Source organism: Phocoena sinus, chromosome 1 (genome assembly GCF_008692025.1).
Source record: "Phocoena sinus isolate mPhoSin1 chromosome 1, mPhoSin1.pri, whole genome shotgun sequence".
NCBI lineage: Eukaryota > Metazoa > Chordata > Mammalia > Artiodactyla > Phocoenidae > Phocoena > Phocoena sinus.
Window position 1 is genome coordinate 30,219,217 of NC_045763.1, and position 10,539 is coordinate 30,229,755.

Sequence of the window (10,539 nt, forward strand, 5' to 3'; positions counted from 1 at the left end):
CTGGGCAGGAAAGCAGTGGCTTGGGTTCAACTCCTCGAGGGCCCTGGAGGGAAGAGGGGAGAGATATGGGGCTGGCAAGGGGTGGAAAGGACCTGCTGTTAAAAGTCAATCAGCTTCTGGGATTCCCTGATGGTCCAGTGGTTAGGGCTCCGCACTTCCACTGCAGGGAGCACAGGTTCGATCCCTGGTCGGGGAACTAAGATCCTATATGCCATGTGCCACGGCCAAAAAAAAAAAAAGAGGGAAAAAAACGTCAATCAGCTTCTTTAATCTGTAGACCTCATTCCTTATTTTCCACCTGGGCCTCTAACCACTTTCCATCTGACTTCTGTATCTGGTTAGATTCTTCTCTCGAGGGACCTTAAGGCCATTTCCTGCTACGTTTCCACCCAAACCAATCGCTGATAGAACCTCTCCTTAACTACAGTCACACTTCAGATTCAAAGCCATGCAGTAGACACAGGGAAGGAGAGATGCTGAGAGAGCGGGGGCTCTACTAGGGAAAGTTATATTCCAGTGGGAGTCAGAGGAGAAGGGAAACACTAAAAGCGTTTTAGGGCTGCAACAAAAACTTGCTCATCCCTCTGTTCCTAGTACCTGGCACAGAGGCTGGCACATAGGAGGGACTACACAATATTCTTTGAATAAATGAATGAGTATATATAATATAAAGACCATGCGTAGGCTTGGGACCAGATACCTGGCTTCATATCCCAGTTCTACCATTTTGTGATCTTGAGCCAATCACCCCCCTGAGTGGCATTTCCTTCATCTTTAACACAAGCAGAGCATTCAGAGTGAGAAGGTGTCACACGAACCCTCCCCCGGAACCCCGCAATTTTTCAGAGGGAGAGAAGATCTTCTAACTGTCAATATCATGTAAGAACTGCCCAAAGTACACAGAGGAGCCACGTCAATCGTGAAACAGAAGTCACAGTTCTGTTTATTTTGCGATGATGTAAACTTCACAATTCTTCCTTCCAGATAAAAAACATCAATCTTCTACGGCTACATCCAAGAAATCTGTAAACCTCAAACACTGTAGTTCCACCCTGCCTAAAGTCTGTGAGATAGAGACAATGCCAGTGGAGTCTTCGTGACTGTCGGCGCAGCTGGGGGCGGGCGCTCCCTTCCCTGCAAACAAGGAGGGGGCATTCAGGGAAATGCAGCTCACAGGTGATGGGGAAAAAGCTTCCTGGGGGAGGAGGCATATGAAGTGAGCCCAGGGAAACAGACAGGATTTGACAACAAGGGTATGCAGTTGGGTGATCTCCTTTGGTGTTGGGCCAGTGAGAACTGGGGATAGCTGTTGGAGTCTGTCCTGTCAGCCTCAACGCAGCCTGGCTTTGAGAATAAAAACAACCATAATAACAGTAGTCGGTTTATTGAGCATAAACTATGTGCCGGGCACCATGCTAATTACTTACTTGCCGGATCTCACTTAATCTTTATGACTTTCTGACAAAATAGATGTTATTATATTCTGAGATGGCTCCCAGTGATCCCTGTCCCCCAGTATTCATTCCCTTGCATAATAATCCCCCTGCCTTGAGTGTGTAGCAACTTGCTTCTAATGGATAGAATAAGGTAAACATGATGGCATGTCTGAGACTGCGTTATTAAAGGCTGAGACTTCTGTCTCATTTGCACTCTCTCTGGCTCTTTGTGATGAAGCAAGCTGGAAAGGCCCATGTGGCAAGACACTGAAGTCAGTCTCCAGCCAACCACCAACGGGGAACTGAGACCCTCAGTCCAACAGCCCTTGAGGAACTGAGTCTTGCCAACAACCTGTGCATGAGTTAGGAAGTGAGCTCTTCCCCAGCACAGCCTTCAGATGAAACTACAGCCCAGTAATACCTTGACTACAGCCTGTGGGAGACCCCGAGAAGGGGACTCAGCTAAGTCATGCCCAGATTCCTGACCCACAGAAACTGCAAGATAATAGATGTGTATTGTTTTCAGCTACTAAATTTAGGGAGATATTTGTTACACAGCAACAGATAACTAATACAATTATTATTCCCATTTTATAGATGAGGGAACCAAGGCTCAGAGAAATCACCAAGTTTGCCTGGGCCACACAGTGAGTAAGTGGAGGACCCCAGATTAGAACCGAAGTTGATCTGACCTCAAAACCTGAGTTCTTATCCACCAAGCACTCCTGCCTCCTCTCTAGGCCCCAATAATGCAGAAGTCAAGTGGCCTTCCTGACACAGGCTCCATCATCCCCCTCATCCACCTGTCCAAGGCTCTCCTGTTCAGGGATTTGGCTTTATTGGGTTTTGAGGCTTCAGTCACTTCTTGGCGAGACCCAGTTGAGGCACATTGATCCCATGACTTCTGGTTCTACCTTGGATGGACACCCTGACCCTGACCCTGGAGGAGGTGATCATGCACGAGAAACAATGGCAAAGAAGAGGCGAAGGAAGGAGGTGTTGGCAGTGGTGCGAGAGCCAAAGGCCATGTCCTTTTTAAAGCAGCCCCCCCCCACCTCACTCCCAAGCATACCCTGGTACCCACTCCACTCACCTTCCCATCCGCAGTCCCTCAAGGCCCTCAGAGCCATCTCAGCCCCCACTGCCGCCCACCTATGCGAGATTGCTGATTGCTAAGGTCTGAGCAGGTGAGGACCACATCTGCCTGGCTCTTGGCTCTCCCCAGGGCCCAGCACAGAGGAGCTGGACCAGTGGAGTCCTATGCTGGTCAAGAACCCACAGAGCTGGAGTCGGCCAGACTTGGTTCCAGTCCCTGCTCCACCATTTATGCTCTGTGTGACCTTGAGTAACCTCTTCAGCCTCAGTTTTCTCATCTACAAAATGGAAACAATAACAAAAATGATAAACTTCTTAATCTAGCGCCTGCCATGCTATCGACACTTAACAAATGTTACCCATTAATACCATTGCCATTAAATTATTTCCTTATTTGTAAAATTGGAATCGCTCCATATTTCATGGAACTGTTCGTAGGCTATAAAACCATTATTGCATAGACCACGAAGAAAGAAGAATACTATCACTTTTAACCCCATCAATCACGTTTCCCATTTCTAAGAGTACATATCAGAATCAATGAAATACAGAAAGAGCGTGCACCACCCAGAGCTGTGTGGGGACCAGACAGGTTAATAATGGGATAATAGCAAGGTGTTCAATAAATGTTTATTGACTGAATGGAGGCTGGACTCCCACCCAGGACCCAAGACTCCCAGTCCAGTGCTCTTCTGCCCTGCCGTCTCCCCAGCACTGCTTCTCTGCAGTACCCACGAGGCAACAGGACTGAAGGCAAGGAGGTGGCTTCCATCAGTCCCCTTGCTGCACAATCTCTCAGTTCCAAGACCCCCAGCCCTGCAGAGCTGCCGTCCTGCTTACAGCCAAGGGGAGCCTCACTCTGACCACCCTGGAGGGCCTCCTCTCCTTGCAGCCATAGCCCCAGGCAGCAGCCTGGTGGCCAGCCCACCATGCCATGGGACAGCGCCCAGGGCTCCATGCCTGAAGAGCTGCATCCCCATCCTGGCTCCCTCCTCCTGGGATTGCCCTCCCTGTGCCTCAGCTTCCTCATCTGCAGAATGGGGATGATGGCTCCTCCTTTTCAGACTGCTCTGAGAAGCCTGTGGGATAGCGTCCGTGAAAACCCTCCACTTGCTCAGACGAGTTTGTTTCACCAGAATGAAGTCCCCTAGACCTTTCTATTGCCCATCTGACCTCTTTGTAAGCCTAAGAAAGTTCAGCATCTTGTCCTTCCTAGGCCCTGTCAACCTCCCAAGGCCAGTGTCTGCTTGGCACTCAGAGCCAAGAAATGGGGCATCAGACAGAGGCCTTTCCTTACAGACCACCAGAAGCTAGGATTGCACTGGCCCCTCTTGATGCTTCCTTAGAAAGTTCTTCCCAAGATCTGCCCTGCATCCTTTGGGCACCAGGAGTCCAGGCCCCAGGCTGAACAAGTCCCGGTAATTAAAGGCAGCTGGATCACTCTCCCCTGCCCCTGAGATGTCTGGGTGAGGGGAGTGGCTAAGGGAGAGGGACAGATAAATGGCAGCCCAGCCTCCAATATACAGCTGTGCATCCCTTGGGCAGGACAGGCATTCACAAAGCTCATAACTTGTCCAGTTTTCAGAAATATGGGTCCAGGCTTCTCTGTGTCCATGTCTCTCTCCCAAGCACCTCTGTCTAGGAGCATCTGTCCCTCCCTGCCACCTCCCACCCTGGTGACCAGGACTGAGATCGCCTAGTGAAGGGCCACTGAGGCAGAGTGAGCTCAGGCATCCCAGCCCAGCCCAGAGAGTCTGGCTCACCAAGGACCAGCTCACAGCAGCTGCTGGGGAAGAGCAGTACCCCCTCCTTCAGGCGTGATGAGCTCCTTATCTCTCTCTTCAAATTAGGAGCACTTCGTGGTAATCTAGCCCTGCTCCAAGCCTCGGCAGACTCTCCAAGATAAAAGAGATGGATCTGAGTCATCGAACATTTAAGTTCCCCCATCACCCCATCCCTCCAGCAGTCACGCCTATGAAAGGGGGTTGGATGATGTTGCATGTTGTCTGAGCCTCCCCCTGCGTCCAGGCACCCAGAAGTCCATGACCGGCCTCCCCATGGGTCATATGGGGGCCGCCCCTGAACAGGGCTCACACCCTAGAGAATGTACCATAATATTAACACCCACCATTTATGGAGACTTCAGATGGTCTAGGCACCGGGCCATGAATAACCTCACACAAGCCTCAGGACAGCCCTGTGAGGTGGGAGCTTTAGTCCCATTTTTTAGACAAAAGGCCGACAGGTACAATGCCTCGGCCAAGGTCGCAGTGCTGGCCAGTGGCAGGAATGCACTGCAAATCCACCCCCATCTAACCACGTTGCTAACGTTCCTGGGGAGAGTCAGTGCACGTCACTGCAGCTGTACACATATACCCCCAGAATACACCCACTCACATACTCATGTGTCCGGGACTCAAAGTCTGATTTTTTTTTTTCCCCTCAAATGGACCCAGAAGGAACGCGTGACAGACTGCAAACTACAGCCCCAAACTATGAGGCGGAAGATCAATTTGTAACGGAAGAAGCCACGATCTGATCTCCCGCAGGCGCCTGGGAGGACCAGGCAGCCAAGCACGAGGCACCAGCAGCCACTGCAGAGCATCACTCTGCCTGCTGCACTGGCTCCCTGCTCGGGAGGCAGGACCCGCACGGCCCTGCACTGTTTCCAGATTGATGTTGCCAACAGGTTCCTGCTTCCGTTTCTCTCTTCCTGGCGGTGGCTCCCTCGCAGATGCTGAATTCCAAATGCAGCGAAAAATAAATATTTTAAGACTCTGTGGCCTGAGTCACCAGAGTTGGTGGCAGCTAATGTTTTGCAGCTGGCCCTGCCCACGGGCTTCTTAGCATGCAATTAAGATGCAAAATATCATCCCTTAAAAGCTCCCCTCCAGGCTTCTTTGCTTCTCCCTTCAAGGCCCTAGTGGATTAAGAAGATTCAGGAACAGTGAGGAGGAGCTTCTCCAAACACCCTTATTGGCAAAAGAGTTCCAGGCTGGGCGCATGGGCTTAGCACAGAGCCAGCCTAGAACTGGGACTGTAGTCCTCAGCTGTCCCCTCCTCCTGGCTCCCTGCAAGCCACCTCTATACCAGAGCACACACAAGATTGAAAAAGTAAACCAGACTGTATTCCTAATTAGAACCCTTCAGTGATACCCCATTGACCTTAGCTTATATTCCAAACCACTGACAGTGACCTCCAAACCAGACTACTTGATCTTCTCCCTCCCATCCCTGAATCTGATCTTATCTCCCTCTACTTATCCTCTCCAGCCACAAGGACCTCTTTCAATTCCCCAGAGCAAGCCAAGATTTTTCCTGCCTCAGGGCCTTTGCACTTGCTGTTCTACTTTCTCCTGATCTGTGCATGGCTGGCTCCCACTTAACCTTAAATATCAACTCTTCAAAGAAGCCCTTTTAGACCACACCAAGTAATAAGAACTTACGATGGGCCAACACTGCACCAGGTACTTTATAACAACCCAGGGAGTAAGAAAACTGAGGCATGAACTGTTAACTTGTCCAGGGCCAAATAGGATTTGAACCCAGCTATTCTAGCTTCAGAGTCTGGGTCCTTAACCGTTGTGCTCTGTACTATCTCTGACTAAAGTGGCTTCTTCCCCTCTATCTTTATTTGGTTATCTTGTGTGTCACCCCAGTTGGATGTCACTAGTCCATGAAGACAAGAGCCTCTTCTACCTTATTCTCTCCTGTTTCCCCAGGACCACAGCAGTACCTGGCCAAGGTGGTTACTTAATACGTATCTATTGAATGAATGAATAACCAACGAACGAATGAATAAAGTGCTCCAGTTGACTCCACCTCCTCCTGCCCTTTCTCTGGAGGGCTTTGGAGTCAGGCAAATGACACAGGCAAACAGAGCCTTGCCCACTGCATGGCATATGGGTAGGTCTTCAAAGCCTGGGCGCTAAAGTGACTCCTCGGGAAAAGATAGGTTAGCATTTGTAGCAGTTTCCCTAATCTAGACACTTTTTGCTGCAGCTGGTTCCCAAAGTACAAGGGAGACAAAGTAGCAAGTAGAGTTTGTAGTTCCTGAATTGTGATGGGCAGCAGGGAACTGGTAAGACAAAAATGCAGGGGGAGTGCCACACGTGCTAAAGAGAATGTACCAACAGGCCATCGAACAAGGAAACTAGAGATCTCTGAGTCCGTACAGGGGCAGGAGGGAAGAAGGGGGGGCCCCGCTTAGCACATTCCTTAGGACTGTTGTGGAACAAAATCGTCACCTATTAGGACTGTTACATGATAAGAACATGTGTGAGGGCAAAGCTCTGGTGTCCGTAGGTGACCATGATATAAACATGGGCCAGCAGAGTGAGGTGGCTGCTCAAGAAGTTTCGTTCACTCTTAGGCTATATCAATTGGAGTATGAGCTACCGATTGAAGGTCACTGCCTCCCTGCACCTGCTCTGGCCAGACTTCCCTGGAATGTTGCATGGGGTGCTCACTACACTTCAGGGGGGAACTTACCAGCTTTGAATGTCCACAGGATATAGCCCCAGGCCCACTGAAGGAACTGTGGCCACCCACCCAGGAGGAGGTAGATGCAGAAGACCTTGACCTTTGTTTGCAATCCCTGAAGGCTACCTGGAGATGGAGCTCAACCTGGCAGAGAAAAGAGGATTTGAGTTATAGGATTTGTACGGTAAAGGAACCTCACCCTATGGGTAGTAACATTCCTGTCCTTAGCTGGGTTCAAGCCACTTTTGTTTCTGGGCAGTGGCAGAGGGGATGGTGGGTCTATGAAGGTTTAGCCTGAAGACAGGAGCCTTGGAACCCAGAGTGTGTCCACAGGCCAGTAGCATCTTATCGCCTGGGAGCTTGTTAGAAATGGAGAAGCTCGGCCCCCAGCCCTGCAAAATCAGAATCTCCGTTTTAACAAGATCCTTGGTGAGAGGCACTGGGTTGGAGGGCTGGGAGGAGGAGCGAGGCCTGTGGAAAAGAGAATGGCTTGGTCACCTGTTTGGAGGACACCAGCTGAGCACCTCCCTGCTGTCGGGCCCCAGCAGCCCCCCTGGAGGGTGGTCCAGTCTGCGGAGGAGTCAAGAAGGAGCCCCAGAGTGCTGAGATCGGGGCGATACAATGTGGGTGGTCTGCTCTGGGGGAGGGGAAGATGGGGGCAGCTACCAGAAAAGGCTTGAAAGTAACAGGAGACCTTGCTCAAGGTCACAGAGCAAAGACATTAACAGACACAGAACTCCAGGGCGCCTGGCCCCCAGCTCACCTGGTTGTGCTGTGTGTGTGTGAGTGTGAGCTGTGTGTGTGTCTGTGTGTGAGTGTTCACATCTGTGAGCTGGGACATCTGTGCTCCTGTGTCTGTGTGTGAGTTGCGTGTAAACGGGTGGGGGCGGGGAGTGGCCGTGTGTCTGTGAGTGTCTGGGTGCAGGAGTTTCCGCAGGCCGGCGCCCAGCCCTGCTGACCAGCACCCCCCAGTTCACAGCCCTTCTGCCACATATAGCAGGGTCTCCCGCCTTGCAGTTCACGCAGTCCCAGCCTGGGCTGGCTGCTATGGCTGGCCCTGGGGAAGCAGGGTCCTCTGGGACTGTCAGCTGTCAGGCTGGGGGCCAGGACACCAGGGTCCTTGTTCCTGACTAACTGCCCTCTGTCCATGTGGCCTCAGGCAGTTCACAGGACATCTCTGTTCCCCAGCTTCCACTCCTAAGTGAAAGTGGACAGGAGCCACTGTGGCTGTCCTTTCCATCTCCTCCCACCGCCACTGCAGCCCCACCACAGGGGAGGGCTCATTAGCAAAAGCAACCAGTCCCCAGGTCCCACTCTCGTGCAAGAGAGCCCTCAGCACCTCTGCCCTTCGGCTTCTAGCTCAGAGTCCTGACCCAGCTTCATCCCCGTGTGCCTGGCCTCTGACTCAGTTTATCCTAAAAACCCTCTCCCTTCCCCATCTCACCCCGTACGAGCCATCCAGGCTTGGACGTGTGACAAGAGCTCCTCAGATGAGCTTGACCAGGAAGGCGCCTCCACCCAAACAGATAGCCTGGGCTCAGGGTTCCAGCCAAATCAGGGATGGGGAGGTGAGCTAGAGGGCAATGGAACAGCACCTCTTTCTGTCTCCAGAATGTGGACTCTGGATTCCAGAAGATCAGCTCTACTTCTTACCTTGGTCAAGCACTCATGCTCTCCAAGAGTCAGTCCACATATCTGTAAAATGAGTATGTGATACCAGCTTCCAGCATCAGGCATGGACTCTGTGTCAGTGGGTCAGCGGCGTCTTCTCTGATGCTACCTAGGTAGAGGATGAGCCTGAGGGTCAGGATGGGTCAGGAGAGGAAGGGTCAAGACCAGACGTGGGTGAGATAGCCCTGGAAATGCCCAGTGCTGCTGGGCAGTTGGCCCTTGTGGGTCCACAAAGGCTGCTAGTGGGAGTCAAGAGTCAAGAGGTGTTGCTCATGGATCTGGGATTCCAGAGCCTCAGCTTCCCTGGGGGGGACAGGGGTCCCCAAGGAGACACGGGTCAGGAGCCACAGAGCTCCGGCCAGCACCTTGGGTAGAGTCTGGGGGCAGCAGCCGGTTAAAAGGGAAAGAAAGAGGATGGGCAAGTTCAGGGGCAGAATCTAAAGGCCTCTCCCAGCTGAGGCCCTGTCAGCCTTCTCTTCATGCGTGCCAGGTGGCCCTCAGGGACAGCTCACAGCCCAGAGCAGTCAGACTATGAAAACGTCACTCAGAGACATCGGGATTGGTGACCCGCACGGTCTGCTGCCCATAGGCCTCCGAGAGGGCCAAGGGTGAGCATAAGACTGAGTGGCCTTATGCCCAGCCAGCCCCTGGGGCCCCCTTGGGGGTGGGAGTGAGGTGCTCAGGAAGTCAGCTCTGAGTGTCACAAGCTGCACAACACCGGGCGTGTGACTTGTCTCTTCCGAGCTGCATTGCCCCATCTGGCAGAGGGGGTCCTAAGCCAGCTTTCTGGGGCCACTCGGGTGACGAAATGACATGATGAACAGCAAGTGCTTTGCAAAATCTCCAGTGCTCCAGGTATGCTCAGGGTCTACCTAGCATCCCTCAGCAGTCCCTTTATTCTTCTCCCATGGCACGCATCACAATTTGCTAGTGTGTACTTATTTGTATGGTTGGTAAATGTGCTGACCTTGTAGCCAAGCAGCCCAGGTTCAGAAGCCAGTTCTACTACTTCTTAGCTGGTCTAGGGCCAGTCATTTAACCTTGAGGTGCCTCTATTTTCCCATCTGTAAAATGGGGAGAATAGGAGCACCACCAAAGGCTGCAGTGAGGGTTAAATGAGGTAACAAGAGCTCCATTAGCACTGGCTACAATCATTCCTGCCAGTATTGTGATTAACATTGCCCACCTCCTCCCACCATGCACACATGCCCACGCACATGCACGCATACACATGTACACACACACACATGCACACTCACACACTGGGCAGTAAGTGTGAGTGGGCAAGCAGTCTGCTTGGCTCACCGAGGTAGCCAGAGCCTTATACACAGCACTTTCCCAGTAAACACTTGTTGGCTGAGAGACAGGTAAACATTTGAGTTCAGAAGCTCAGCGAGCTCACCTTGACTCTGCTTCATGCCCCTCCTCAAAGCTCGGGCTCCTGACTATGGCTGCTCCCCCCCCACCTCCCCCCGCTCCAGCCTCTGCTGTGTCTTACAGGGAAACAAGGGTGAACTTCAGCACGAAGCAGAATCTGGACTTTCCCCTCCCTCGTGTGTGACCTCGAACAGCTCCTTTTGTAGCTCTCTGAGCCTCAGTTTCATTGGTTGCACAATGAGGGTAATTACCTTCATTCTCCAACACATGGGCTGGAACAAAATAGGCCCCAATACAAATGAACTTATCTACAAAACAGAAATAGAGTCACAGATGTAGAAAACAAACTTATGGTTACCAGGGGGTAAGGGGGGTGGGGGGGGTAAATTGGGAGATTGGGATGGACCTATACACACTACTATATATAAAATAGATAACTAATAAGGACCTACTGTACAGCACAGGGAAGTCTACTCAG